The sequence below is a fragment of the Agelaius tricolor genome, unplaced genomic scaffold (genome assembly GCF_023055355.1).
Source record: "Agelaius tricolor isolate 1412-34295 unplaced genomic scaffold, bAgeTri1.0.p SCAF_8, whole genome shotgun sequence".
NCBI lineage: Eukaryota > Metazoa > Chordata > Aves > Passeriformes > Icteridae > Agelaius > Agelaius tricolor.
This window is the reverse complement of record NW_027269268.1, coordinates 31,021,162-31,048,901: the sequence shown is the minus strand read 5'-3', so window position 1 is coordinate 31,048,901 and position 27,740 is coordinate 31,021,162. Positions and strand designations below refer to the sequence as shown.

At 37.0% G+C, this 27,740-nt stretch overlaps 1 protein-coding gene across 30 annotated transcripts in view; it reads right to left on the bottom strand.

Annotated features, from left to right (window-relative positions):
* Positions 1-27,740, bottom strand: part of TENM3 (teneurin transmembrane protein 3) — a 1,291,378-nt gene that overhangs the window by 339,689 nt on the left and 923,949 nt on the right. For 23 of the 30 annotated variants that reach the window (XM_071432135.1, XM_071432137.1, XM_071432120.1 and 20 more), the window contains one exon: positions 10,265-10,513. The exons of the other annotated variants lie outside the window; for them this stretch is intronic. The gene's annotated coding sequence lies outside the window, so the exon portion shown is untranslated. The remainder of the gene's footprint in view (positions 1-10,264; positions 10,514-27,740) is intronic. 30 annotated transcript variants of the gene reach the window in all.

The window sequence follows — 27,740 nt, the reverse complement described above, 5'->3', positions numbered from 1 at the left end:
TGCACATAGTTTCTCAGAGCAGTCATCATTATCCTGAGTTAAGAAATTACATTTGAGATTGACCTAACAACTATTAAGACTATGAGTAAAGTCTAACACTGACTTCTCTTTTTACTATGAAACAATTCATGATAAAAATGTTTCTTAGCTGGAGGAATTTTATATTGGGCCTTCTAGAGACATGACATCTAAAACTTTTATTAACTGAGCAATCTAAGCCGACTCTGAGAAAGCAGAGCAGCAGGCAGAAAGCTCACTCCAGATACTGGGTACATTTACCCATTTATTTGAATTACCTAACAAGATAAAAATTGTAAGGCAAGAATATCACTTGTCAGCTACATATCAGCTACAAATGGTGCTGCACATTTCAGGAACAAACTAGAAAATTCTCTAAGCATCTGACTAACTAGCAACTCAGTCTGTGCCTAGGGTTCTGCTCAGAGCCTGAACAGTTTCAAGATCATCTCCTCCAGCTTCTCTGAAACTAAAGATTTGCTAGAATATGCATAATATCTGAAGCAACTAAGTTGTCATCACAGGAAACACATAACAGTTATTTGTTATATACAATAGAATCACATAAAAGTAAAAACCAGTTTATGAGAAAATGGAATGACTACCAACTTGCTCAAACCTACTTAAAACAGTAAGAAAATAGTACTTGTTTTGTTAAGAAAGAAGCCTTAACTAACAGCACATTTTGGTAAAAACAATTTTGGGGGGTTTGTTTTGGTTTTTTTGGGTTTCTTTTACTATGCAGATATTGGTTGAATATTAGGGGTTGCTTTACTGCCTGGAAAACAGATACATGTGACATCCATTTATGGCCTATGTTTGTTTGGTATGTCCTACACACAGGTTAGAGGTGAAAATGGGAGAGGTCTCTCCAGTCTCTCAGTTCTCACGTGAATTAAGCAGAGGCCATCCAGAGGCCATCTAAAGAAGCATGCCTGTAAACCTGGAAATTCCTGCATATTTTTGCCAAAACTTTGCTTTCCAAAAAACCCACATCAAAATAGAATACTAGAAGCTGCCTTTTATTACTGAGATCAGGAGAACTGAAAGAATAAAAAAAACCAAAACAACACTAAGTAGATAAAAAAGATAAATGAAGATTTAAAAGCTTTAAATCACAATGATGCATCATATGCACAGAGCACATAAATACATAATATCCTAATATTACTACATTTAAGTATTCTATAAGGATATGATACACTGTGACTTAAAACATTTTAATTCCTTTGAAGAAGTTCTATAGCTTTAAAACCTGCTGTAATTTTGCATGGCTGCTGCCTCTTACATTCCTCAACATGAAGACAGATTCTGCAGAATACTTACTTACTAAGTGCCTTGGCAGAATATGCAGGCTCTGATGTTATTGTAGGATTGTAACTCTATATACACATTACCCAGCCTTCTGCTTAGAATAATGGCATCAAACACTACAGTAATCTCAAGAAAAATTTTTGTTCAATTGATTTTTCTCACTGTCTGAACTCCTCTGCTTAAAAATCTTGATGCTTTGAAGCATCTAAAAATTGTTAATGTTCAGTACACAAGACATCTCTGCTGTATTGCCAGACCAAGACTCAGTGGATAAATCAGAAATACAAATATGTTACAGAACATAGATATTTGTATTTTATAGGATGGATTTTTATCCTTGCCTCAACTGGTAATGACAAACATGTGCTAAGTACTTATGCAAAAACCTAACATAAATAAATGTTCAAGAATATACACTATACATGTACCTACATATTAGGTGTGTAGTTGCTAAGACATAATACCCTAAGAATAATCTTGCAGTACTATATTAAAAAACCAAGATGAATGAATGAATATTGCTTATTTTCAAGTTTTAAACAGTGCAGGTTTCCAAGCCAAACATGCAAGCTGGGAATGTAACATATTGCTCTGAAAACACTGAATAAACCAGCAAAACAGGGAAAGTTTGTTAAAAACACAGATTGCATCATATGCCACAAGTAGGAAAGTAGCTTTGCCAGTGTTTGAAAACCAGTAGCACAACAACAAATAAAACCCAAGTTTCTTTTTATCAAATATTATTTCAAGTCATCAGATCTTGAAAAACAAAATAATAACTCAATTATCTTTCATTCTTAAACTACAATGGAGAAAGAAATCTAGTAAGTACAGGGATCAGTTTATGTATCACACAATAAATCAGCAAATCTTCTCTATCTGTTATAAGTGCATAACGTTAGCAACTGTTTCATATTCAAATTGAAAAGGTTACTGTAAAACAGAATAAAGAATGCATCTAACATCTTTTCACTGATTTTATTTACAGTGTTTTCTGGCTGAAAAAAATGCCTGCATAACATATAGAGCTTTGCTATTAATATACCACAATTCTCCAGTTTCCTTCCAGAAAAAGTAATGCTTATCTCAAAAAAACTCCCAATCTCTCTATTTTGTACCAGAATCTCAATAGGTTCCACAGTCAAAGACATCAAAGACTCTTTTCTTCAATGAAAAAGGCTTGAGTAAAAAATTGGAACAGCAGAGATATCCCTCTCCCAATCTTTTTAATCTCTGCCAGTGATTTTCATGAAGCCATGCTGCTAATTAAATGTACTGTCCAGATGGGCATTCCCTATTTTCTGGGCAGCCTAGCACCATAGTGGCCTGGTGCTAAAGCTCTTCCTGCTTCCTCCACAGCAGCTTCTGTGGTTGCACTGTGCCATCCGTGCTGCAGGACCCAAAGTGCACAGGAACGTTCTGAGCCCAGCTCTCCTTAACATGAGAGTGGCTTCACCCCACTCTGACAACACACAGATACAGAGTGGCCATGTGAACCAAGAACTGCTGATGTCAGACTACAAACATGGACTCAACTGCTGACAAAGACATCAGATTCATGGGAAACCAAAGAGACTGAAGCCCATTATCACCCACCCATCCAATAGAAGCACCTCCATCCACATGGGAAGGACAACTGAACAGTCATCTGAAATATAAGTCATCTGAAATTCACTTTCCATTGCTCCCTGCAGAAGAAAAGCAAATTATTCTTCAGTCCTGAAAGCTTTAATCATGGAATTTCACAGATATTTTTATTTTTAGTTGGTTTACTGTTTGTTTTTAATCAAAAACTTTCCGTCAAAACAAAGTGGTAAGTTGATGGCAAGATAATTCTGTTTGAATATCACATTACTTTAGCTAGTAGTCAGCCTTCAAAAATTCCAGTTATTCAAAGAGAGAAAACTAGCTTGAGAAGTAAATACATTAGTAAGAAACAATCAATCACAGAGAGATAAAACAGGCTAAGAGAAGGATGGTACTTTCAGGGGAGGCAAGCAAGCCACAGAAAGAAATCTACTTTAATAACTACATTTGCCAGAATGCATGGAACTAAATATGGTTCCAATATACATAATGCATTCAGAGACCTCAAGTAACAGACATTACTACCTGGCATTTCCAGCCCAGTTGTTGAAGTATACTGATTGTAAGCATAAATGTTCATATTACAAAACAGGCAGATGGTCTGCTTCACCAGAAACATTACAGTTTGACATTTGTTATCAATTGTACTGATTTAATACTAATGAGAGTAAATGGAGACAGATTTGCAAAAATCTGTCTCTTGGGAAGATATATGGGTACTTTTAAAATCTTTTACTTCATATTTATCACGCTATGGTACCAAGTGGAATAATGATATATTTTAATAGACAGCAGCACTCTGATATTTGCACAGAGTATTCTATACATGTACCTACATATTATGTACCTACAACCAAAACCTACCTGAGAATAAATTTCTTCAGGAAAAGAAGCAGAGGTGCTGCTTCACCAACTCAAGCCACAGCAGCAAACAAATCACCATTAAACACACTTTTTATGATAATATAAAATACCATTATATCCACTACTGAGGCTTTTGTTCACAAGTGCAGCAATTTGAAGATATCACAGCAAGGGTAAGCAGTGCTTATTCTCCAAATGCTGAAGTGCTCTGCCCTTCCTCAGTGTGTCCTGCTGACTGCATGCTCACTGTGGGCAGGGGAGAGAAGAAGAGCCACCAGGCTTACCCCAGGACCATGAGGTACCAGGAGCCCAAGCTGGGTTAAGCAGCACAGCCTGCCCCATCACAGTCGCTGGCTGCATTCTGGGCACCGGTGTAAATCAGAAACCCAAACTGACAAACATCAAACAAGGGGCATAAATTATCAGTGCTTTCTCAAGCTTACCACTTCTCCTTACACTTGTTCTTCATGCAATTGCTTCAGGCCTTAAGAACAATTAAGGCTGGCTATGTTTCCCATAACAAAGCAGCAGTGAAAGTGTTCCTTGTAAGTCAGTGTCTGGTCATCAGCACATTCTCATCCTCTCAGACTTTTGCTGTTATGGAACGCCACTAGCATTCCTTGTCTAGCAAGACACAGCAAGGCAGGGACACAGAGCCAATACCACAGAAGCTCCTTGCTTATTTCCTTCAGACACTTTCATATTTCCTGTTCCATTTCTTCTGCAACATCATAGTGTGATCAAAAATACAGTGACTCATTACTTTCTCATTAATAACAGCATCAATTCCACGGACATTTCCAAGTTTCTTCAAATGACTTAGAGTACCAGCACAATTTCAGACTGAGGTGCAATGACACAGCATTATGTTACAATTTAATTGCTTCACTTCAATTTATGTCAGACACCAGGATTTGAGAACTGATTTGGACAGACCAATAGTGAACACCTGGATTTCTTTTATAGCCAGAACTATCAATATGATTATTCACTCACTTACTATTTCATTGAAAGCCAATGCCTGCTTATAATCCCAGGTTAGAACACTAGGGGCTTTATTATGAAGCAAAAATTATATTTTTTGAAAATTATCCATGCACTATAACAAATAAATATATTTAATATAAAGGTGCTAAAATAAGCCTTTTAACTTAACCTTCCTATAAACTATTGATAAAAAATAGATTTAAGTGTATTTTTCATTGCTTGGAAAAACTGATTTCAGCTAGATTACAAGACCCTGAGGGTCAGGCATTAAATATTACATTTTCCCAATTTTGTAATTTTTTATAGCAAAGACATGGTCATTGCCAGTAACTTCTAAATTAAGATTAAAAGCAAGATTCTATTCCCTGCACAGATTGCTGTATTAGCATACTGCAAAAAATACGTACTGTACTTCTAGCAGAGATAAAAATGCCTCTGGTATGAAGTCAAGAAAATTGAAAGTAAAGTCAGCTGTACATGCTGTAACACACTTTCTCTGAAGCTTCTACACTGGAACACAACACAAATTAACTGTCATGTTTAAGCAATTATCTTCTATCAAAACGATCAAAAAACTAATTTACACAAGAGATACAGTAGATGCATTTCCAATTTTCCCTCTAGCTTCCCCAAGACAGTGCAAGTGATCTAAACAAATACAGTCAATCATTTGTGAGAGTGTGTATGCAGGGAAAGAGTGCTTTTTAAAATTACTATTTATTCTTAAATAAAGGGAAGAAGTGTGATCTTCCCTGTAAGGGATAGACTGGAAATACAGAAGATATGTCAGTGAATGTTTTATGTATAGGGATGTTATCCCAATCAATATCCTACTTTTAACTATAAGAATTTTTTCTCACAGAAAACTGCTAATACAAATGGATAGTACTTAATTTTCCAAACAGGCTTTTTACAGGGTAAAGAGGGAACTAAGTGGAGAGAAAAAATTTTATATTCAGCATCATGAAACAGATTTTTCTTCTTGTGACCTTGAGCAAGATGTCTGCTCCTATCTGACAAACAATAGTATCTAGAATATGAGCCATATAATGCCTGGGTTCCTAATCAAAACATGTAAACAAATCAGTGTCATTTGGCAAGGGGAGAGGGGACTGGTGTCCACAGATGACACAAACAGAGGGGAAACAAAAACAATTTTTTCCTTCATTCTTTCTAGTCACTCTTGGGGATCTACAACAGTAGAATCTTCTAATCGCTTTTTTTTAAGTGCAGGGCTGAGTGTTATTTGTACAATTTTCATACTTTAAAGTGATTTGCTGGAATAATTTAATATACCTACACTGCTACAAATATACTCTATTTTCTGCATGCAATATGCCAATTCCATTAAAATCTACCACTAATTTTGAAAAGTGACTACAAAAACAATGTTCGAAAGAACAAAGTTTTTTTGTTACTGAAAATATGTCTCCTGGAGATATGAACTACTTCTTCTCTCATATTGTTTTTTGTTTTCCCTCAACCCTTCATAAATACCATCTCAAAGCCTTGTGTTAGCATTGCTATTGAACCTAGTGCTTTTTGACTAAGAAACAATATATGAGTACTTTCTATTCCAAACTTCTTAAGACTAAGCTAATTGTAAATTATTTCTTCTAAATTGAATCAGGTGCTTAAACACTGTCATTTGCCAGGCAGTAAATATTTTTTTAATTGCTAAAGAGATACAACAGGTTTTTTGCTTTTTTAAAGTCAAAACAGAATAAACCCCACCAATTCCATGACCTCCCCAAAACTGTTGAGGCTTATGAAGCAGTGATTTACAAATCTGAAGAGCAATCATCCTAAATCAAACTAGAAGAGACTGATACAGTGACGTATGAAAACAATGATGGAGTAGTGCACCATTTAAAATACCTTCAGTTTTGGTTTTGGTTAGAAGGTAAAGCATGCAACTTGGCATAGAGGCAGTAATAAAATAGTTTCTCTTCTCTAAAAGCCGAAGCAAAATCAGAAATGAAGAAAAAAGTAACAAATTTTACTTGTATCACTTAGTAAATGGTTAAGAGGTGAAAATCACTACCATGAAACACACAGAGGCAAAATCTATTGCTATATCATGAATGGCACACAGTTTTTATCAGAAAACCTGAATCTTTTTGTTCTTATTTTGAGATACTCTTGAACCACCTTCCTTGGACACAGACACAGTAGCAGCACACAAATCAGCAGATGCAGGTACTTGAACCAACGCTTGCAAATCTGGGAGTAAGCATGCACAGTAGCTTAAGCTTTGAGCAGACAACAGCACTTTCCTCCTCTCTAAGAGCTTCCCTTGGCTCTTAAGGCTTTTTGAAGACCACCTCCTGATGGTTCTGGAAAATCACCAGGTAAAAGTTCATAGCCTTCTTAGAAGCCTTCACACTTCAGTAACTAAATATGTAGCACATCAGTTATGACAGTCTGTGGTTAACTTTCACTACATTCCCCAAATACAGAGGTTCAGTTTTGAAATTTGATCAATATACCCATCACCTTACAAATCAGATCAATTGGTAAAAAAGCTGCAACATATTCTTTGAGACAGTTCTGAGGAACAAATTATTTGTTACCCAATGTGAATGAATCTCCTGTTTGCAAATACTGATGATGGTTAATGGAAGTATCACATTGTTAGAAGAGTCTGCAGACTACATGCATAAGTAAGAATCAATGTTGCAAGTAAAAATCTGAGCAAAGACAACTGAAGTAAACTGTACATTCTATATATTGTTTAATTAGGACCCATCCCTTACTTTATCATCTATAATCCTAACAAAACTCTGGGATCTGCACGTTAACAGGACTTGCATGTCAATCACTGTCATCTTCTAAACCAGACAGGTTGATATGTATTTCCACAACAGGACTAAGATTAGTTTTCATGAAACTTTACACAAGGGCAGCAACCCTATCTTCTGCTACTCCTAGCCAGGTCTGTGCCCAGTTCCTTGTCCCATCCCAAAGTTTGGGGTCTCCCTGTTACCAAGGCTCACCTAAGTTAATATTTACTTTCATAAAGTAAATTTTAAGGTGGGTCCATTTCCCTGCCTTCATCTGCATTCATCGCCTCTAACACTCAGGCAGGCAGGTGTAAGCCCAGGCAGGGACTCTGACAGCGTTCATGAAACCGTGATCCTCACCCCATAACCTGGCTTCATCTGAATCCAGCAAGCATTACACAGTGAATCCAGACATGGAAACTGTTTTTGCTGCAGTTTCTTTAGTCACTTTTCAGTTCACTTCAGTTTCTACAGTCACTTTTTGCTGGAGCACTCATCTTCTCCCAGCAAGAGCACAATACAAATGTACAAGGACAGACAAGCATTGCTCTTTCTGGTCTACTCCTGCTCTTCTCCTGTCCTGGTGACCTCAAGCATTTACCAGTGAGATTCTGTACATAAGTCAGGTGTCCATACAAAAATCAATTTGGAGCCTTGGTAGCTAGATTTCTACTGTTTATTTCTCATTCTCCTCTTTGCAACCAGAGTTAGGCATCACTACCAAAGGCATTTCATCTTTACTGATACAAGCTGGAAAAAGTCGCATTATCATACTGGTCTGAAACTTGGACTTTGTGGAGAATGCAAAATAAAAATTCAGTCAAGGGTAGGGAAGCTGAACAAGGCAGTAATTGTTGACATATATATACATATATGACAAATATAAGACACATATATTTGCCACAAAAATCTGAATGCAGTGGGGAAAAGCAGATGAAGGAAATAAAAAATGGATCAATTACTGCCCAGGAAAAAAGTGTACCTTGGGAATAGGCCAATGACAAACAAGCTCACTAAACCAGCAACTATCTGAATATACTTTTTCCCCCCACATCACACAAGATAAGACAATATTGTGGGCTTCCTCCTGCTGAAAGGCCACTAGCAGTTTGGAGTAATGAAAACTCTTTGAGAGACAGTAGTTGTAAGGCAGAATTACAGAGGCTTGGTGGATCTAACCATGATTGATATAAAACTGAACATATAGAATGTATTTTCAGGTCTTAAGTGTGTAAATTCATAAAGGAAATTCAAGGGACAGTTTTAAACAGATTCAATATTTCTGTTACAAATAGGCATGTTATGAAGCGTCCTCTGGCTGAAAGGCAAAAGTATTGTTATTTGAAAATAGTATCTCAAGTTATGTTTTATCCTGTCCAGTCACAGTAATTCTTGCAATGATTTGCCTTCCTCTTTTACCAAGGGGAAAAAATCCATGGTCTTATTGGATTCTTTAAGCAGAAATGACATTCTGGCTCCATCTAAGTGTTTTAGCCTGATTTTTCCAGAAAAAAATGTTATTATGAGATGACTAATCACAAAGTCATAAAATTTGAACCATGTTGTCCAAGTTCTATCAAATTTTGCAAGATACTAGATGTCTCAGATATGAATTTCACAGAAAACAGAAACCTAACAGAAACAATAGGACCCAACAGTGATTCTTTAAGGAAGAGCAACCACAGCTTTGCCCCTCTTCCCTTGAAGAAAAGTCACTCTACTACTAATCAAAATTCATGTTCTATTTGTTGAAACCACAAGCATGACATCCCTAACACACACAAAAACCATTGAAAGAGACTAAAATGAATGGTACATTTGAGGAACATGGCAGGGAGCCAGAGCACCTAACGGTGGGGACTAAAATACATAGGCAATGAACCTAGAAAGAAAGTCAGGTTTTAGGTCTGCTACTCATGAAACAACTGCACAGCTATGGAGTATTCCCAAGTCATTGCACCTAAGAAAGAAAACCAAACAAACAACACTTGAAGAGGAGATACATCTAAAACATACACATAGATAATATGAGTAAGTCAATACCAATTAAAAAGAAGGGATGAAAACCACTGCAATGATTATTGTGACTGGATAGTTTTAACTTTCTTGGTAGCATGCAATATAGCAATGTAGATTTGTGCTGAGGTGCCTAAACAAAAGACAGAGCATATCTCTCTTCATCAAAATGTCCAAGTAATATGATAAACATTGAAATAGAACAGTGGAGAAAACCTCCCACCATTTATTCTTCATACAAATAGACACTATTTGTACATGAAGACTGTAAGCACACATGCATCCCTTTAAAGACCTGGCTTTCAAAGTAGATTTCATTTTTACCCTGTTCCTCTAAGAAGAAAATATTGAGAGAAGTCAAATAAAATAAAGAGAATAACTGATGCCCCCCAAAATCCAGAGCAGATACAAATTATTGTTGACTCATATTGTAAATTGCCTGTCCACTACAAGCTTTTAGAGTAATGCAACAAGGAAAAAATGTTTTTCAATCACGGCCATCCATCAACTTGGTAAACAAGTAAAATGTATACTCTGCCATCTGCTAGCTATTAGTCTATGTAATCACAAAATATCATGTAATGTAATCATAAAAAACCACTATTATTACCTACTCTTTCAATTCATAAGCAAATATTTCTATCTGTCAAATGATTTTATGCTAGCATGAGGCTTGAACCTTCTGTGCTGCTTACCATCAATCTAGTCGTCAATCTAAGATAAGCCTGTCTCTTGTTCAGTCCTCCTGCATTTGGGAAATGCTGAGCATGGCACTGCTGTGTTTGATCCCAGAAGAAATCACATGAAGAGAAGGGTCAGTAAATGATCCAGCTGTCAAGGGCCTGAACAGTTTAACAGCAATGGCTATGGGAGTAGTCTTGCTCTTGGTCAGACTGGCTTAGATGGTCAGAGAAGTCTTGTTCTTGGTCAGACTGGGTTAGGTGCTGCCAAGAAAGAACAGAATTCTCAGTTCTCAGATTATTTCTTTCTGCATCATATTCTAGTTACTCTTGACACTTATCTTTAAACATATTTCCATGAGAAAGAACACTAGAAAAGTTACAGTTTTCTCAAATTACCTCTTTTAAAGGTAGAAATAGCTGTTCTAAAATGCTTAAGTCAGAGTAATAGTGCTTTTTTTTCCCACAGATTTCCAACCAAAACTATCCATTAGAAAGCAAACACATTAGTAAGAAACTCTGCAGCGAGACTAAAAAATCATACTGAAAGTTTTTTCAGTGATATGTACTACTAAAATATGTTTAAACAATGGAACTTGATCTTGTTCCTAGAAATTTCTCAATAAACTGAAAAGTCTTCACATAAAGAGACATTCACTGTTTTTACCAGCTCACAGAACTTGCCAGAGTTATTACACCATCAGACCAATAGCAACAAGTGGTTCAGTTGGCTAGAGCTAAGACACTTATTCCCTATTAACTATTTTTAATTTATGGCAGAAAACCAAATATTTTATGGCACTACTTAAGCATATTCTTTTTCCCACCAGGTACATGTCAGAACCAAAGGTAATAGTGTAAGTGACACAGAAGCCATTATTTCAGCTGTACATGACTCCCATTTGTTCTTGAAGGCGATCCTCTGCCAGCTTGAGGGCTAGAATCTGCTCCTGCAGTGACAGAACCAAGGGGAACAGCACACCAGGGGAATAACTGGGGTGCTGGTGGCCTACCATGTGTCACAGTCAATTAAAATGGCAACTTCTTAAAGATAGATCCACTGGGCTAAGATTGACTTTGAAACTCTGCATGGATAAGTCTCTCAAGCTACAGAAATATCTTCTCTTTCTTCAGATCAGCTGTTTCAGAGCTAATTTCCATATAACCTGTCAGAAACCTTGATTTTTTTCATGCCTTGGTCAGTAAAATTCTGTCATATTCCACAAACACTATCAGTACAACTTAAAGATCCAGTCCAGGATCCCAAATCAATTAACAGTGTAATAACACAGCTGCAGGGACAGGAGAGAGATGATGCTTTTTAAAACACAAGTATGAAGTCTGCACCACTGGAAAGAGCAATCTTCTTTGCATCTTGGGTAAACACCTGCAGCAACCAGGTTTTTCTTTGAGGCAATAGCCACTCAGTCTGGCACATGGTGCTGCCAATCCAGTTTTGGAGCCCTTCAAGTAACAGAGGTCATCCAAACTACTGAAACAAGGAGCAGACTCAACCAGGTCTCTCAAACACATCTGTCTCCTGAATCTAAACTTGTCATCCTTTTCCAGGTGTTTGCTAAATATTTCTGCAGTTTGTATGGCAGACTGTCCTGTAACAAAGAGGGATTAAGAGTCCAAAACCCACATTTAAAAACTACATTATCCATGCTGCAAGGTGACCATTAAAAAATTATGGAATAAAATGTGTATAATGGCAAGTGAGACTTTCCATTTAAAGCTAAATATTAATAAAGAATGTTTCTCAGTTTATGTAAGTTTCATGTATTTTGATGCAATCTTTATAACATGTTTGCTACAGAGTCCATGACTGATACCACAGGAAAACAGTAGCAAGATTGTACCTGCCAGCATCAATCTCTCATTTTCTCACTTCCTAAACTTTGTGTGTCTACTGTATTTGATTTTGATATCTAAATGTATTATATATTAGATTTATGAAACTTTAAAATTAATGCTGTCAAAAAATGAATACATAAATAACAGAAATAAGATAGTGATTTTAAGGTGGTTTTTAGTCTAGGAGAGGTTTCATTTCTTAGAGGTACCCTCTAAGTCTATTCAACTTGACCACTATTTGCCAACCTTTACATCAGTGACTGAAAATTCAAAGGAAGTCTCCAAAAGCAAAGGCATTTTCTTTTTTTTCCTGGATCAATTCTGTAATTATGCCATATAGTATATGACACAAATAAGGAAATTTAGTGAGTCACAGAAATGGAAGACTTCAGTAAATGATTGCACAATATCTTTCAATTAGACACAGGTACAAAGAGATGAATAAGTGGGGGGGGGGGGGAAGGCAAGGGGGGAAATGAAAAAAACAAAAACGAAACAAAAAACCACAAACCAAAAAAACCAACATCCCAATGACAAACCAAACCTTCTGGACTATGCCAATTCAAATCACCTTGGCAAATTTTAAAATAGGCTCTTTCCCTAAGCAGTAAAGCCACATGCCTCTGTCACCCTTCAAATATATAAGGAAAAGGGAATGTCCCAAGAGAAGAACATACAATGGATATCTTCAACCAGAGAAGCTGACTTAGGTTAACCATTATCATGTACAGTAAAGTCATAAAACAGTTTGCTGGCATCAATTCTATACTTTTAGAGAAAAAAGTATTTTTTAATTTGTTACAATACCTCTTATTAAGTCTATCTAGGTATTTGTTTTTAGAATTCCTAACTTCTGATTACTTCAAAAATTCTAAAACCAACTCCACAGACTCACACCCAAAAGGCTCAGTTTGTAGCCATTGCTGGTTTCTGTAAAAAAAATGCAGAAAAATGCCTGCTTGGCAATTTTCCTGCTGCATTAATATAGAGGGAAATTTACCTCTGTCAATAGTTGACATGATAAGCTGCCAGCACTCAAACTAAAAATGTTTACTAGGCTAACAACGCAATGATTCTCTGAACAGTGGCAGCAGAGAGGAGCACTGCTCTATTGCCTAATGGTACAAACTTGACTTCAACAAAAACGACTGCTACATCTGCCAAACTGGCCAGAGTGAGCTTAGGCAAGTGCAAGGAAGACCAGCCTGTCCTGCACCATGTCAGAATGGCATGAATAAGGGACACACATGTCAACATAAAAGTGCTTCTGGGAAGTAAAAAAGAAGAAACCCAAAGGAGTGAATTGCTATCAACTCAGAATTGTATTTTGATCTTGTACTGGGGTACTGGATACTCCAGTGATTGACTTATTGTACTGTTAAGCCCTAAGATATTTTGAAGACAAAGAAACAGAGGTATTTGGCTGAAGAGATGGAAAGTGGGATGTGATGTGCAGGCCTGGAGCTATGGAGAAGTCACAGCAGCAAACTGGAGGGCAGGCTCTCAATGCCATGGCTGAAGAGCAGGTGGCAAGGAGATGGGGTAAGGTGAAGTAAATGTAGAAGTAGACCTCTGCTTTCTCCCTCCCACACTGCCAAGTGAATCTCCACTAAATTTATTACTTTTTACACACAAAAAGAAAATATAACTTAATTGCCGATTGAGAATGTGTGTCTGCAATAAATTTCAAAGCACATGTATTTTCTCAGAAAGAAAAGGCAGCATAACCAGAAAGTAAATTACAGCTATTAATTCCCCACCCAAATTTCTGACATTATCCATTATATGCAATTCTATTGTGGATATGAGTTCATGATAAGTAGATTGCTAAAGCAGCGCACTACTTTTAAGTGACAATGCTCTCATTTGAGACATCAGTTAGGGGAGATATTAATATTCCAAGTAGAGTTCAATTTCTTACATTGCAGTCAATATTTTAACTCTCCAGAACAAATGACCAAACAAGATTTTAACCCTATAACCAATGACTATGCAGCATTTTAATGACCGATAACAAACGACTGTGAACACAAGTATAAGGTATCTTCCCTAGCTTTAGATGACTAAATAAGGAAGATGAATATTGAAGTCTTGGATGCAAGATCAGCACACCTATTCATATTTTCAAGAAACATCATTATAAAACCAAAACTATGCATAAATTGAGGATTTACTTGCATATCCTTTAAGATACAAATAATACTATATTATCAGGAAAAAAGGATTTCTATTCAGCATTTCAGATTCAATTAAGTATTTAGTAAAAGTTAGGTAATAGTGTACTTACTAGGACTATCTAAAGGAAATTTTTTTCATACAGCTAAATCTTTAAATCATCAACTGGTTTTGTTAACAACCCACACTCCACCTTTCTCAGCCTGGACTCACATAGCTGGTTGGAGTTCTTCATGCACTAGATTTCCCTTTAACACTATGTAGGAACAGATAGATACTCACTTACTTGACAAAAAAATAAGAATCAATATATGATTAGCAGCACGATTGTTACAAACACACAGGGTCCTGCAGTTATCAGAAGGGTGTATCCAGGGATTCTCAAAAGTCCAAATGCCTGATTCCTACCTAATAGGGTCTTAACCCTTTTCTCTTGACAAGAGATTACCAAAACTCAGGGGCCGTGCTCCCATTTTCTAAGGCAAAGTCCATGCTTGGCAATTCAGTTCAAGCACTTTGAGTTCAAGTGGCTTTTAACAGGATCAGAGAACAACAAAAAAATCTAAGTATACCAGGTACATAGCTGTTGTTTCCTTTGTCCCCTGCAATGGTGATCCAGTGACCCACCAGGTTAACCTTAGGTGAACAGAAATGTGGTCATATTTCACTACATCACAATCCATTCCAACTTCCAGGTTTATATTACAGAGAAGACTTAATTTCTACTACTAGTACAAACACATATTAAAAGATATTAAAAAAAAGAAGCCTTGGAAAAATACACCACAAAGTTATCTCTAAGACTATATAAAATTAGTAACAGTAATGTTAGAATATTTCTTACAATATTTTAAAAACAGTTTCTCAGTTAGTTGGTCAAAACTTGCAGAGCACAGTACACGGGTGGGTTTTTCTGACACGTGTTTGGAATGACTGGTGTGATTGACCAGTTGCAAGTTCCCCTTAGTAAGGGAAGTATACTAAACACATTGGTTTTACTTTAAAATGTTCCCAAAGTACGTACCCACAGATATATTTTGGAAAAGACATACCAGACAGACTACATAAACACCTCCTCTCCCAACACTTTCCTCGTAACTCACACAGACAGCACCTTAGGCTTTTGAAGACATTTGCTATGAGGTATCAAGTAAACTAACTTCTTGTTCCTGAAAATACCATTTGCAGCAGTGACAGCTTTAGTTCTTTACACTTCATTAGCACTGCAGTCAAGTCCCTTTCTTCAAGAGATAGTAGTGTTCATACAGAAAGAAAAATAATTTTTAGAGACATGAAAAGTGATATAACCTTTTGGATAACTTTATCTTCAATGACCTATGTTATTTTAGAAGCTCCTGATTAGCTAGAGAGTTACATGAGAAAAACCCTATACCTTCCCACTTTTATTTTCCCTTCAAGAACACACATAACAGCAATTTCATGTTTTAACTAGATTATCAACTACTTTCAGACCCTATATTCTATAGAGTATATATTCTCTTATGAATAATACAATCCTCGAGCTATGCAGCTTGATGCACGCATTACAACAGTTGGTTTCTTTTTTTTCTGAAGACAGCTGAAAATAATAGCTCTTTATAGAGATAGGTGCAAAAACCAGAGAGATGCAAGCTCCTCATCTCAGCCAAGAATGCAGACTCCAATTACAAAGAGGAGAAAAAAACCCATAAATGTATGTCAACTATGTTATAAGGTAACAGAACTCAACATATCATGAGTTACAAAACACTCTCTTGCAGCTCCAATATATCAAAACAGATGCCAACAAGTAAAACCCTAACAATGATTTAAAAGCAATTCACTATTCTTAGAGTGCATCAGTTTAAAAGCTCTAGATCAAAAACAAACAGGCTTGGTGTGTTGAATTAATCTGCATCTTACCCAGAAGTAAAAAATGAGACACCCAAGCCTGCATCCCCACAGCTTCGTAATGAGGATGGTTAAGGGCTGGAACTGCCTGCCAAGAGAGGCTGTGAAATCTTCATCCTTGGGGAATTTCTGAGTTTGACTTAACAACACCCTCAACCACCTGACTCCACTTTGAAGGAAGCCCTGCTTTGAGCAAGAGGCTGAACTAGATGACCTGAAGAATACCCCTGCAACTGTAATTATTCCCCAATTTATCATACCACACACTGGAGAACCCTTTAATGAGACACTAACAAGAGCTGATAGAACTACAAAATATACATTCATGACCTGAATTATGAGTTTCCCAAACAAGGAAAAAAAAAAGAAAAAAAATTATATACTACCCTGAAAAGGTGATTATTGGTCAAAAGTCAGATGGAATATCTTTCATTGAACTAATAGAGATGCACTATTTTCACAGTGTTGCCAAGAAAGAACTGCAGGTCCCAGGAGCTCAAGGCTCTGAAGAGACTTTGGCAGAGTCCCTCTCCTGGTCTGCAGTGGCAAACATCCCTATTCTTCCCATAAATTAGGCATTGCAGTAGAGATGATTAAGCCTCCTAGTAAGAGCCTGACCTCATAAAATCCTGTTCACTGTGTGCGCAGTGCTTCACAGGGCTCCAGAACTTGAAGGCATTCTAGATTAATCAGTCATACCACCAGGAAAAGCACTGAAAAGGATAGCACCAAACCACAGTGATTCCAGATTAGGGTTTTTATTTCAGATCATGCTAAAACAAATCTATGCACATGCAAACAAAACTGTAAAAGCACACTCATCTCCCTGCCTCAGTTTCCTCAATAGCAAGAACAAACTGCCCAAGCCAAAGCTATTTTGCATATCCCAGCTCCTCTTAACAGCTTTTTCTTGTCCTAAGGGACTTTCTCAGCTCCCCTGAGGCTGTGTTGAACAAATTTCTCCTTTCTCCAGGTATTTCTTAGTTCACTTTGTACGATGACATGTAGATCAGACTCACAAATGTCTTCTAAACCTATTAAAAGATGATTAACTGCATCTGAGTTCAAATGTGAAAAATCAGTTTAGCCAGCAGCTATTCCTTTGTAAAAGATGCTCCTTTTAATAATAATTTTTAAAAAGGCAAACATTGACATCATTATAAGGCTTATGCCAGGTAAAATTTTTGCACCCCATCATTTGTGGATTTTATTTCCTGTGGTGTTTTCAGCCCAACATTTATCCATTTTCCACAGCCTCACAGCAAACAGCATCAATGTGCAGAAGACATGAGATTACCTGAGACCTCACAGCATCCTGTCAGCCACACTCTGATGAGACTTAAAAGTATCACAGAGTCTAATCAAGTTTATGAATTTTGTAACAATTTAAATCAAAGTTTCCACTACTTCTGCCCATCCCCTTTGCCATGTCCATAGAATTCCTCTTTTGCATTGGCATTTCAATGATTGCCAGGTGCACAGTTTCAGAAAGAAGTAACAATACTCAAGGAAATAAGAGGAGCTTAAGGTTAATATTTGCTCTGCACAGCATTCTGAACCAGCCTTGATTTGTTTTATATAAGCACAGGCAAGGACACAAAAAAACAGTAAAACAGTGCACCCCTGCCTTACTTTTGCTTAGACAACAACAGAACACCAACCTCACAAATGTGAGCTATAGTTAAAAAAAGACAAATACACCTTTTTTATTTTTCCAAAAGCAGAAGTACTCGATGCATCTATATCAGCATCTCCTCCCTGAAACACAAAGTCATTGAATATACTGTGCCTCCCTGAGTTTTAGTTTTTCTGTAAGTATTTATTGAACTCCTAAATGACAATTTTTGGCCAAATTTCAAGCCAGCTATTTTTTTCAAGTTGAACTGGATGTTTTTTATTGGATGTTTTTTTCCTGGCCTCCAACTACAAGTAGTTAGAGGCCAGGAAAAAAAAAACCCAAACAAATTTATTTTATCCATTGCAGAGCCAATCAGAATGAATGCCTATAGTCTATGACACAAGAGAATTTTTCCTGAAATCTCTAAGCTTCTTCTGCAGCTTATTTTTTAATCTTTTCAAACAGATTTTTTTTAAAGAAACTTTAAAAGGTTAATGTCAATCCCATTATTTCAAATAGTCTTTACACAACTTACGAATGTTGCCCAGGAATCCAATTAGACTCTAATCAGAGTATCCAAATTACAAAAGTACCATAAAACCTACTGTGCTGCTGCTAACAGCATGCTAGATGATCATGTTTGTTATGCATTTTAGGAAAAGTTAATTCCCATATACAATAGTACTATAGTCTGATTCCACCTCCCCTGCCCACAACTTAGCTTGCACAGATATTCTCCTTTACAACAGTACAACTGTGAAGTCCCAATTAGACTGAATAAATCTGCATGTGATATTTTAGCCCATTCATAATATTGAAATAATTCTTTGAAGTACTGTGCAGCACCATATGGTATTTTATCCAGTTTCATCATTTGTACAGAATAGCTTGCAGTGATTTGTTACACAATATTCTGAAATACACTGCAGCTGTAGTCTGCAGGAATATAAGCTTTCTCCTTTTTGCATTTCTTATTAGGATCTCAGGGATGCTTTAAAAACCTTAGCAGAAGATCCACTTATAAGAGTAACAAGTTCCTGAAAAATCAGCTTCTATCCAAGAGGGAAAGAGATGGAAAACAAACAGTTAAAAATTAAGGTGCACAAAATCAATTTTATGGTTTCTCTTTAGATACTTATAGCTCTTAAAATAATAGAAATCTTGGAATTAAGGAGATGGGTATCACCTAGAGATATTAGTATGCTTGGGACCATGTGCAAACTTAATTTCATTAAAAGCATTGTCTGTGTTACGCTTCCCACCACTGGCACTTTCTTCATTAAGAAGAGCAGGTAATGACTTGAATTTGCTTTAGCATTCAATGCACATTAGATGCATGTGTTCAACTGCCTTGATTTTTTAAAAAAAGATGAGCCTAGCAGAACCTCAGTGTGATACATTAACAAGAATGGATTCATTAACAATCTTCATTTAAAAAGTACTTTTTATGTACTCACACAACAAAGGAATTTTTTTCTGCTCCAGCCCATTCACTCATCCTTTCTATTGCTGCCTTTGAAATTCCTTTCAGGAGTCCTCTGGAATGGAAATTTCCATACTGCTGTTACCAGGCATCCTTGCATGCTGTTGCATGCCACCTCCAAAATGCTATGCACCCTTTTCCTTAAATACAAACTGAAAGTGCTTGGCACCACGGACAAAAAAGCCTAAACACACCTTTTTTTTAGACTTCAGTTATTCTTTTCACCCTTCTGCACTGTCAGGCTTTACAGGCAGTGTGATTTGCAAGCCATGAGGACGTTGTGCTTTGTGCAGCAGACAGGTGTGGGCAGGCTGGCAGCTGCAGGTAAAGCAGCACCACTGCCCGACCTCTACAGATCTCCCCTGCACTTGATGACAATTATTCACAGTAGCAAGGCAAGCAGAAGCACCAAAGCAAAGCTACCACAGTCCCCAGCCCAACATATTCATTCACAGGGTTAGAAACTTCCCAAAATATCACTGAATGAAAATCATTCCTTAATGGCAATGCAGTCAGTCAGACCCTATACTACATGTTGTAATTATTAAATCTCTCTGTAACCATAGGTAAGAATAATTTTGGATAATTTTAATAATATTTCACATTAAATACAAAGATGAAAATTAAAAACAAAAGTGAACACTAGTGAAGATATATAGGTAGAATATAGTTTACAGAGAAGACATCAAAGCACTGTTGGTGCAAATTGCAGATAACAGCCTTATAAACAAACTGGCAAGGATGGTGGGAAAATGCCATTTAAAGACAACACAGGGTCCTAGAATATTAGCTGTAAATACATACAATAAGTAGAAAAAAAAGGTTTATCAAGCTTACCAATGAAATCTGAGATAATGCAGGAAGGACAGAGTATTGTTTCAGGTATTTTTACGATTTTGTTCAAACTGTCCAACATTCCATAAATTAATCCAAAGCACACACTCCCTCTTTATTTACAGGTGCATTATGAAGTCCTTATTCTAACAGCAACCTAACTGTGCACATGGCAATGCATGTAAGCATGGTTACAATTTTCATTCCTATGAGTCCTTTGTGGTTACCGACCAAGCAATGAATTTTATTACTATAGTGATAAAGCTCATGTATGAATCTTACAAAAGATGAATGACCTCATTTTTCCTCAAAGGGGAGTTCCACTGCTACAAGAGCGACGGCTGGCAAAATAATTATGCCATCAAAAGACTAAACTGATTCAGCTGGAACTCAAGCTCTGTCAGTAATGCTGCTCACGAATATTACTGAAAACACTTATGATCCTGGCAAAAATGGCACTAGAAGACTATGACAGTTTTTCAGATAGGTAATATTCCAGAGAATGCTGGGTAAAGTTAGAAAAAGAAATAGTGAGAGAGATGATTCACCTGATCCAAAGTGAAATTGAAATTTATGTAAAAGGATACATTCATATACTGGTATTAAAAATTGTTAAATCTCTAAAATCCTGCCTCTGGGGAGATATCCAGCAAGCATTATAAACAGGAGCAATACTTGTTTTCAATGGATTGCACATTTAAGCCTTGAAATGTAAAAGTTAAAGCTTGCAAAAAAATATCATGCATTAGTTCTTTTATGATAGAATTTCTTATAGTGGCAAATTCTACCGTGCACAATGGTTTTGCGTACTTGCAATAGTATTTCCAAGGAATACTCATGTATAGCATCTGAACACTCCCAAATTAAAGAATGCTTACAATAGTGTTACAAACAAACAAGAAACCCACTGGGCAGCTACTTACAATGAAAACCGTAAATTATCCCCCCCAATTTACAAAAACACACAGTTATAAGTGAAAACACCATATACAACTAGGCAGAAAGTTAAAAAGCTATTTTACAGGTATTACTAAAAGCAATATTCAGCTTTTTAGCATTAAAGAATAACAACACTAAACCCCCCTTAAGGTGATTGTTTCTATTGTTGATAGATCAGTAACTGAGATTTCGAAACTTAACCTCTGACTAAAAGATATCAAGTCTTTTTAGGTCATGGGGTCCTACATGAGGTCTCTCAGAAGAAAGCATAAAAGTCCTAAAATAACAAGCACACACACAGGTTTCTCTTAATTTGCCCTGTTGGATTCCCATAATAAGGGCTTAATAGCTCCAACCCCAGAGCAACTCTGCAGTCATCAACAAGACCATTTACCTCATGATTTAGCAAACGTGTTTCCAAGATTTTCATTTACATGTGCTACACAGAATTGAAATTAATGTAGGGCAATTTATGAGTAATATTATTCTGGGATTCACAGTTCTTTGCATAGTCGATCCAAGAAAGAATCTCAATTTCCCAGAGGCCTACACAAGTCACACAGTACCATCCTCTTACTCACCACTGTGCTATGGGAAACCAGCCAGCCTTGTGCCCTTTCCTTTTCCAGATCAGGACTTGGGTTTGAAGAAAGACAGTGAAAAAAGAAATAAAATGTAGTCCCATTCATATAAACCCATGGTGAAATTCACACTGTTTGCAACACCCAAACGAAATACGCAGCCACCTTTCAGAAAATGTGTTCTCCTTACCCCAAATTACCGTGTCTGTCTGGGAACTGGAGCACCATGCAGCCATTTGAGTAACAGCCAAGCTAATTGTCAGCTCTGCCTTCCTCTGCAGCACCACCAGCTGAGCACTCCAAACAGCAGGAAGCACCAATGTAAGGCAGTGTGCTGGCTGAAATCAGGGATACCCAGAAGATTGCAGAGACTATTGAAACTGATGGATCAACGCTGTTCCTGGCTCTCCCACTCACTCTACCTTTTCCACAAACTTGTATCAGGGGAATGTGAGACCATCATGCACACTGAGAGGTAAGGGCAGGAACCCATTTTAATGGGCTCTCTTCCCCACCATCTTCTCCACACTTAACAATCCATACAAATTAAGTCTACCCACACAGCTGATATTATTCCTTAAAGAAAGTAGAGTCCTCCAACAGAAGACACACAACTCTAGCTCACGTCTTTGCAGTACTGATTACCTTATAGGTCTTGCAACACAAACTTCAGTTCAGCCGTGGGGTTGCTTACTTTTTTTTAACCCCTCTCCCTCAGCTCTAAGGCAATGGGATCTACTCTAACCTTACATATTTTTCTTTAGTGAAATGACAGCCATGGTCAGTGCATGCTCACCACCCTGGTTTTATTTAGCTTATTCCTCCAGCCCACCAGCAGTAATTGAAATATACGCAATTAAATGTGTCCACACAGAATGATGGTCTAGCACTTCAAATAAGTGTCTTCTGAAGAGAGAAGTCTTCCCTCTTAACAGACTGTCAATTTGATCTGTCAAAATTATTTTATTCTGCTATATTCTAAAGGATCCACAACTAAGTACAAAATAAAATGTTTCATTCTGACCGTATTCTAAAGGATCCACAACTAAGTACAAAAAAACCCTAGAGTCTTTTCCATGATCTCATAAAAACAAACAAATAAAAAAGATTCAGTGGAGTTTGAGGTCACCATACAAGACCTAACTTGATACAACCTTGCATGTAGGCAATGAATTACTGATAGTTACCTTTGCAAGCAGAGTTCTCCAAGCAGTGCCAAATCCACCTGGCACTGTTTCTGCTGGAGAGGAAAGTAGCTGTTTATTTCACATGAGGAGTCACCAGAAGTCTTTAAAAGCCCACACTGTCCAAAAGGACACAAAACGGAAGGAAGTTGGACTGGTGGTGTCTCCCTATGCACCCACAAAACCCACACAAATCTTCAACCCTAATTTGTATTTGAGACATACTCTTATCATCATCTTGACATGTGTGCCTCTAGAAACAGAAGAAACTAATTTGTCTTAGTTAATTTTTATTCTTTTGGTACATCACCTTCCACAGCATTTCAAAGACCTCTCATTACAGCACTGAAATATTCGTGACTAGATGAACAAAAGAAAACCATCAACAGAAACCAGAGATGATTTCTATCTTCTCTTAAAAAATGGAAAAAAAAAAGTGAGCAAACAGGAAAAGCAGGAGATGGGAAGCAACAGCTTAACATCAATTCATTTGTTTCCAGAGAAATAATAGAAATAAATAGTGCAAGATGGATAAATGACTGAGCTGCCATCTGCTTCTGTACTCAGCAGCACTTTGGAAACACAGCTACTACAGTGAATTGTTCTGCAAATACTGCAGCAAAGAGGGCAGTATGTAAACTGAGGGGAGTGAGGCAACAAAGCAACACTGATATCCACTCATCTGTAGGAGTTTCTTACATGTGTCACCTTTCTAATCACAAAGCAGAGAATCTCTTCAGATAATGTAAGCCCCACATGTGTTCTGGATCTGCACTCGCCAGCTTGATGCTCCCACACCTGCTGATATGCAGAACTACCCACACAGAATATTTATTTTGTCCAGAAACATTCCAGGTACCTCAGAGTAACATAGCCCTGCACAGAGAGGCATCTACAATTTTGGTTTCAATTTCCTTAAAATACAATCTGATCACAAGCAGACAAATACAACAGAATAATTATAGAGTACAGAAGTGTAAATATTAGCTTCTTAGTTTTTTTGGAAAAGTATTTTTCAGCTACTTTTGTGACAGATTATTAGCTAATTAGCTAATACATGTGCTATCAATCAATATAACTGTATGTACATATAAAACTATTTAAAAATATATAAAAATTTATAACTATCTAACTATACTAACCATCCAGAGATGTAATTTCAAAAATTTATTTCTGCAGGTACAAATTCCACTCAACTGGCCACTGTCTTAGTGACTGATAGATAAGAAAACTACCAATATTATCTTCAGCCATCAGGTTCTCACAAATGGCAATTGCCCGAAGAGCAACTTCAAGCATGTCACAATTATGCACATTGGCTCATATTTCTTGACTGTTTCTGCTTCCTGTCCCCAAGGTATGACACCAGGAAATCCTAACACCTCAGAAGCTACGAAATACTGCTGAATTAGCAGCACTACAGAGTAACAGAGATGTATAAGTGCACACATGCAGGAAAATAACTAAATTCAAATTAAATTTCAAAATCCTCTTTAAAAAACTGTAAAAATTCATCCAGAGACATACCACGTTAAAAAAAAGGAGAAAGTGAAAAGCAGAAAAGAGCTAGGAGAGAATGCTAGCACATACAAGTGCAGGCAGCAGGAATACAGCAGAACACACTTGATTTCTGTTGCCTGGTCTAAGTGCTCATAAGCATCAGATCCTCCACACCTCTCATGCAGAGCTCCTTGTTCTCACACCACTTCTCAGGTTCTGGTGAAATAACTCTCCTGTTTTGTGTTTGTTTTCACACAAAATACATGAATACTGGACTTCTAGACAAACATGCAGATGACTTTTATAATTTACATCAACTTAATGATCTACTTTATCTCAGGTTTAGACAACTGTGAGAATTACCATTTCTGAATAGTGTGTATTCACTCTCTGTGAGGAAGTAGCACCAGACTCTCCCAAGATTTTTTCTAACTATAAAGAAGAATCCTGTTAAAATGTCTGGCTCAGAAACAATGGCAGAATTTCTAGACAGGAAAAACAATTTATTTTTTGATCAAAAAATTCTAATACAAGTATTAACTTTCAAATTAAGTTATTCTTCCCTGTTCTGAAAAGAATTAAAATAAAAAGAAGTGTCTCAGACAGTTCAGTTGATGATTAAGGCATTTACAATGTGTACAACTGCTGAAAGCAAAATCAGCAAGACAACAAATCCATCCAAACAATCTGGTGACATGATACTAAATTGTTACCCAAAAGGCTCAACACATCATTTGTTATCTTAGAACCTTTCTGTTTAATTGCAATTAACACTACATGAATAGAGCTGTCTTGGGCTGTGCCACCCAAGCTTCTAGAATTATTCTAAAATTATCCTGTTATCCAGTTTTCATGGTAAAGCTTCTTTGAACTATGCAAGTACAGTAACAAAAAGATTAAGGAATTCTGGGTTCAAGAAATTGTATGAGAAAGCACTAGTCATTAAAGAAATAAGTATTTCTCAGGGAATGCCAACCTTGAAAAAGCTAAATGCTGGAAGGTCAGCTTTAGGTCAATGTACACCTCATTCTCTACCCTGCAACACAGGAAAACAAAGCTCCCAGGCTCTTCTTGAGAGACAGCTAGGGCTATCAAAGAGACATCTGCAGATTTCTTAACAGAGACACTGATCTAAATCAAACACTCCTGGATGCAAATAGAGCATTAAAGTCAGATGACTTATGGAGAAGTTCTAAATTTATCATGGAAAGATAGCAGCAGCTTAATTAAGGCTGTTATCAGCTTCCACTATGAATATTTGCTATCAGCTTTCCATTTCTCGCCTCAGACATCTGACTTGATTTAGCAACTAATACACATTAAAGACAGAGTTCAGTACTTAAGGAAAGGTTATGTACAAATACACATTTGACAGATTCCAATTTTCATATCTTTTACCATGAATTACTTATTTCTTCAAGTAGATTTGCACAAAAAAAATTATTATTTTAATAATAATAAAGCTGCTTTTGATAGTTTAACTGGCAATGCTAGTGGCCTGAAAAGGAAGATTTAGTTCACAAAGGTATTCACTGATAGCTACCCAAGTTTGTTTTATTAATTTAACTCCAAAGATTTTCAGTAAGCGAACAAAGCATTGAATTTGTGAATACCTCACAATTTTACAAGATTACAAGAGGTCACGAAAATTACTACTGAGTCTCTCTGTACTGGGAGTTCCGTAAGCTGCTCCTTTGTTCTGCAGATAACTGAGCTCTGTGTGTGAGCAGTATTCTATCTTGAACACTGGCAGTGCACACATAATTGCTAACCTGCTTCCTTTAGTTAAGGCTCCTTTTATCCTTCAAGTCTGTCTTTTCTCCACCTTTTCTGCTTTATCATCCTTGCCAAGAAATCCAGATGTTTACAAAACCAGATTACAATTCTATAAAAATTTGCACAATTTCTAAGTGTTCACAAAGCCTGACTTGAAAAAAAATAAAAATAAGGCAGCATGAAAATGACTGAGATTTTTCCTCTTCTACAGCATTTCTGCACCCAGTTTGTGCAACACATGAACTTAGCCCCTGAAGAGCCAGTAGGCTGCACAAGGCGACAAAAAAAGCGAAGTACTAAAACACAGTTACAAAATTATCATCACTTGGAAACCAGACATGATGTCCCAAGGTGACACTGAAAGGAAAAAGTCAATGGTGGATGTGGCCTGTTCTATCATAGCCCTGCTGTCAGCAGATTCTCTCTAGGAGCAAAGAAAAGAAGGTGATGTATTGTTGCAAACCATGTTCCTTACAAAAAGCAAGCCCCAATCCTTCAAGGTGATCTATGAAGCCAGAGACACAGGTTCCTCTTGCAGTGAAAAATTAACATGCATGAGATCACACTGCAGTCACACGTTTCTTATAATGTTATTTGCTGATTATCCTTTAACAATTTTAAAGCTTCCAAAAGAATATGGGTGCTCATCATTAGCCTTATCATTATCACTTGTTTTTGCAGTGCAGCAGTTAAAAATAGACAAAACAAGCATGAAAGGAACCATGGGAGGAAAGAAGAAGAAGAGGTTTTAAAACGAAACCAAACCAAAGTCCTTTTCAAGAAGCAGCTAAAGCTACCAAATGAAGATTGAATACTTGCTCATCACATCATTTACAGACCTCTAAAGGAAAAAATTTGCCACTGTCAAACAACACTAAGCAGTCGATGGTAACATCTATATTTAGGCTAACTCTTTTAATTATAAAAGATGGTGGCCTTTTTTTTTTTTTGGTCCCTGAAATAATCTAACAAATTCATTTTCTGGAGAAGGTTTTTATTACTCAATAGGGAGAAAGTAGTAACGTGCCTTTGTCAAGTGAAATTATCACCATATTGGTCAAAGTCAGAAACTTCCCAAAACATTCCTCTTCTGTCATCTGCCACACCAGAAAAATTACTGAACTAATGACAATAATAGCTTAATGTGGTCTTGCCAACACAAGGCAAGTCCCACACTGATTTCAAGGGAAATAACAGTGGTGTACAGGAAACCTTGAGAGACAATAAATTTCTGAAAGCCAATAATAGGTTCTTGCTGTTCTTGGTAATTTTCACAACATCTGACTCATGATACCTATAAATCACCTTTAAGTGGAAAGTCTCACAAACCAGCCTAAACCTCAGACCCAGAAGACCCTAGACCATGGAATAACAGCCTCCTCCTGGTTAGCGCCTTATATATTCAGCCCTGCATTGAAAATATTCTTTAAAGCTTCACTGTGATGCCTCATTGTAATTACAGCTGTACAAAACAGAATCCATTTACACCCCGTGCTCCCAGACCACCCGTGTCAGGAACAAAGGCCTGGGGCTCCACATACACACAGCAGCACAGCAAGACAAGCACTGCAGGCTGCAGCCTGCCCAGGGACACAATGGCCACAGATTGCTACACAGTCCTGTTGCCTTGAGCACAAGTGCTGTCATGCAGCTC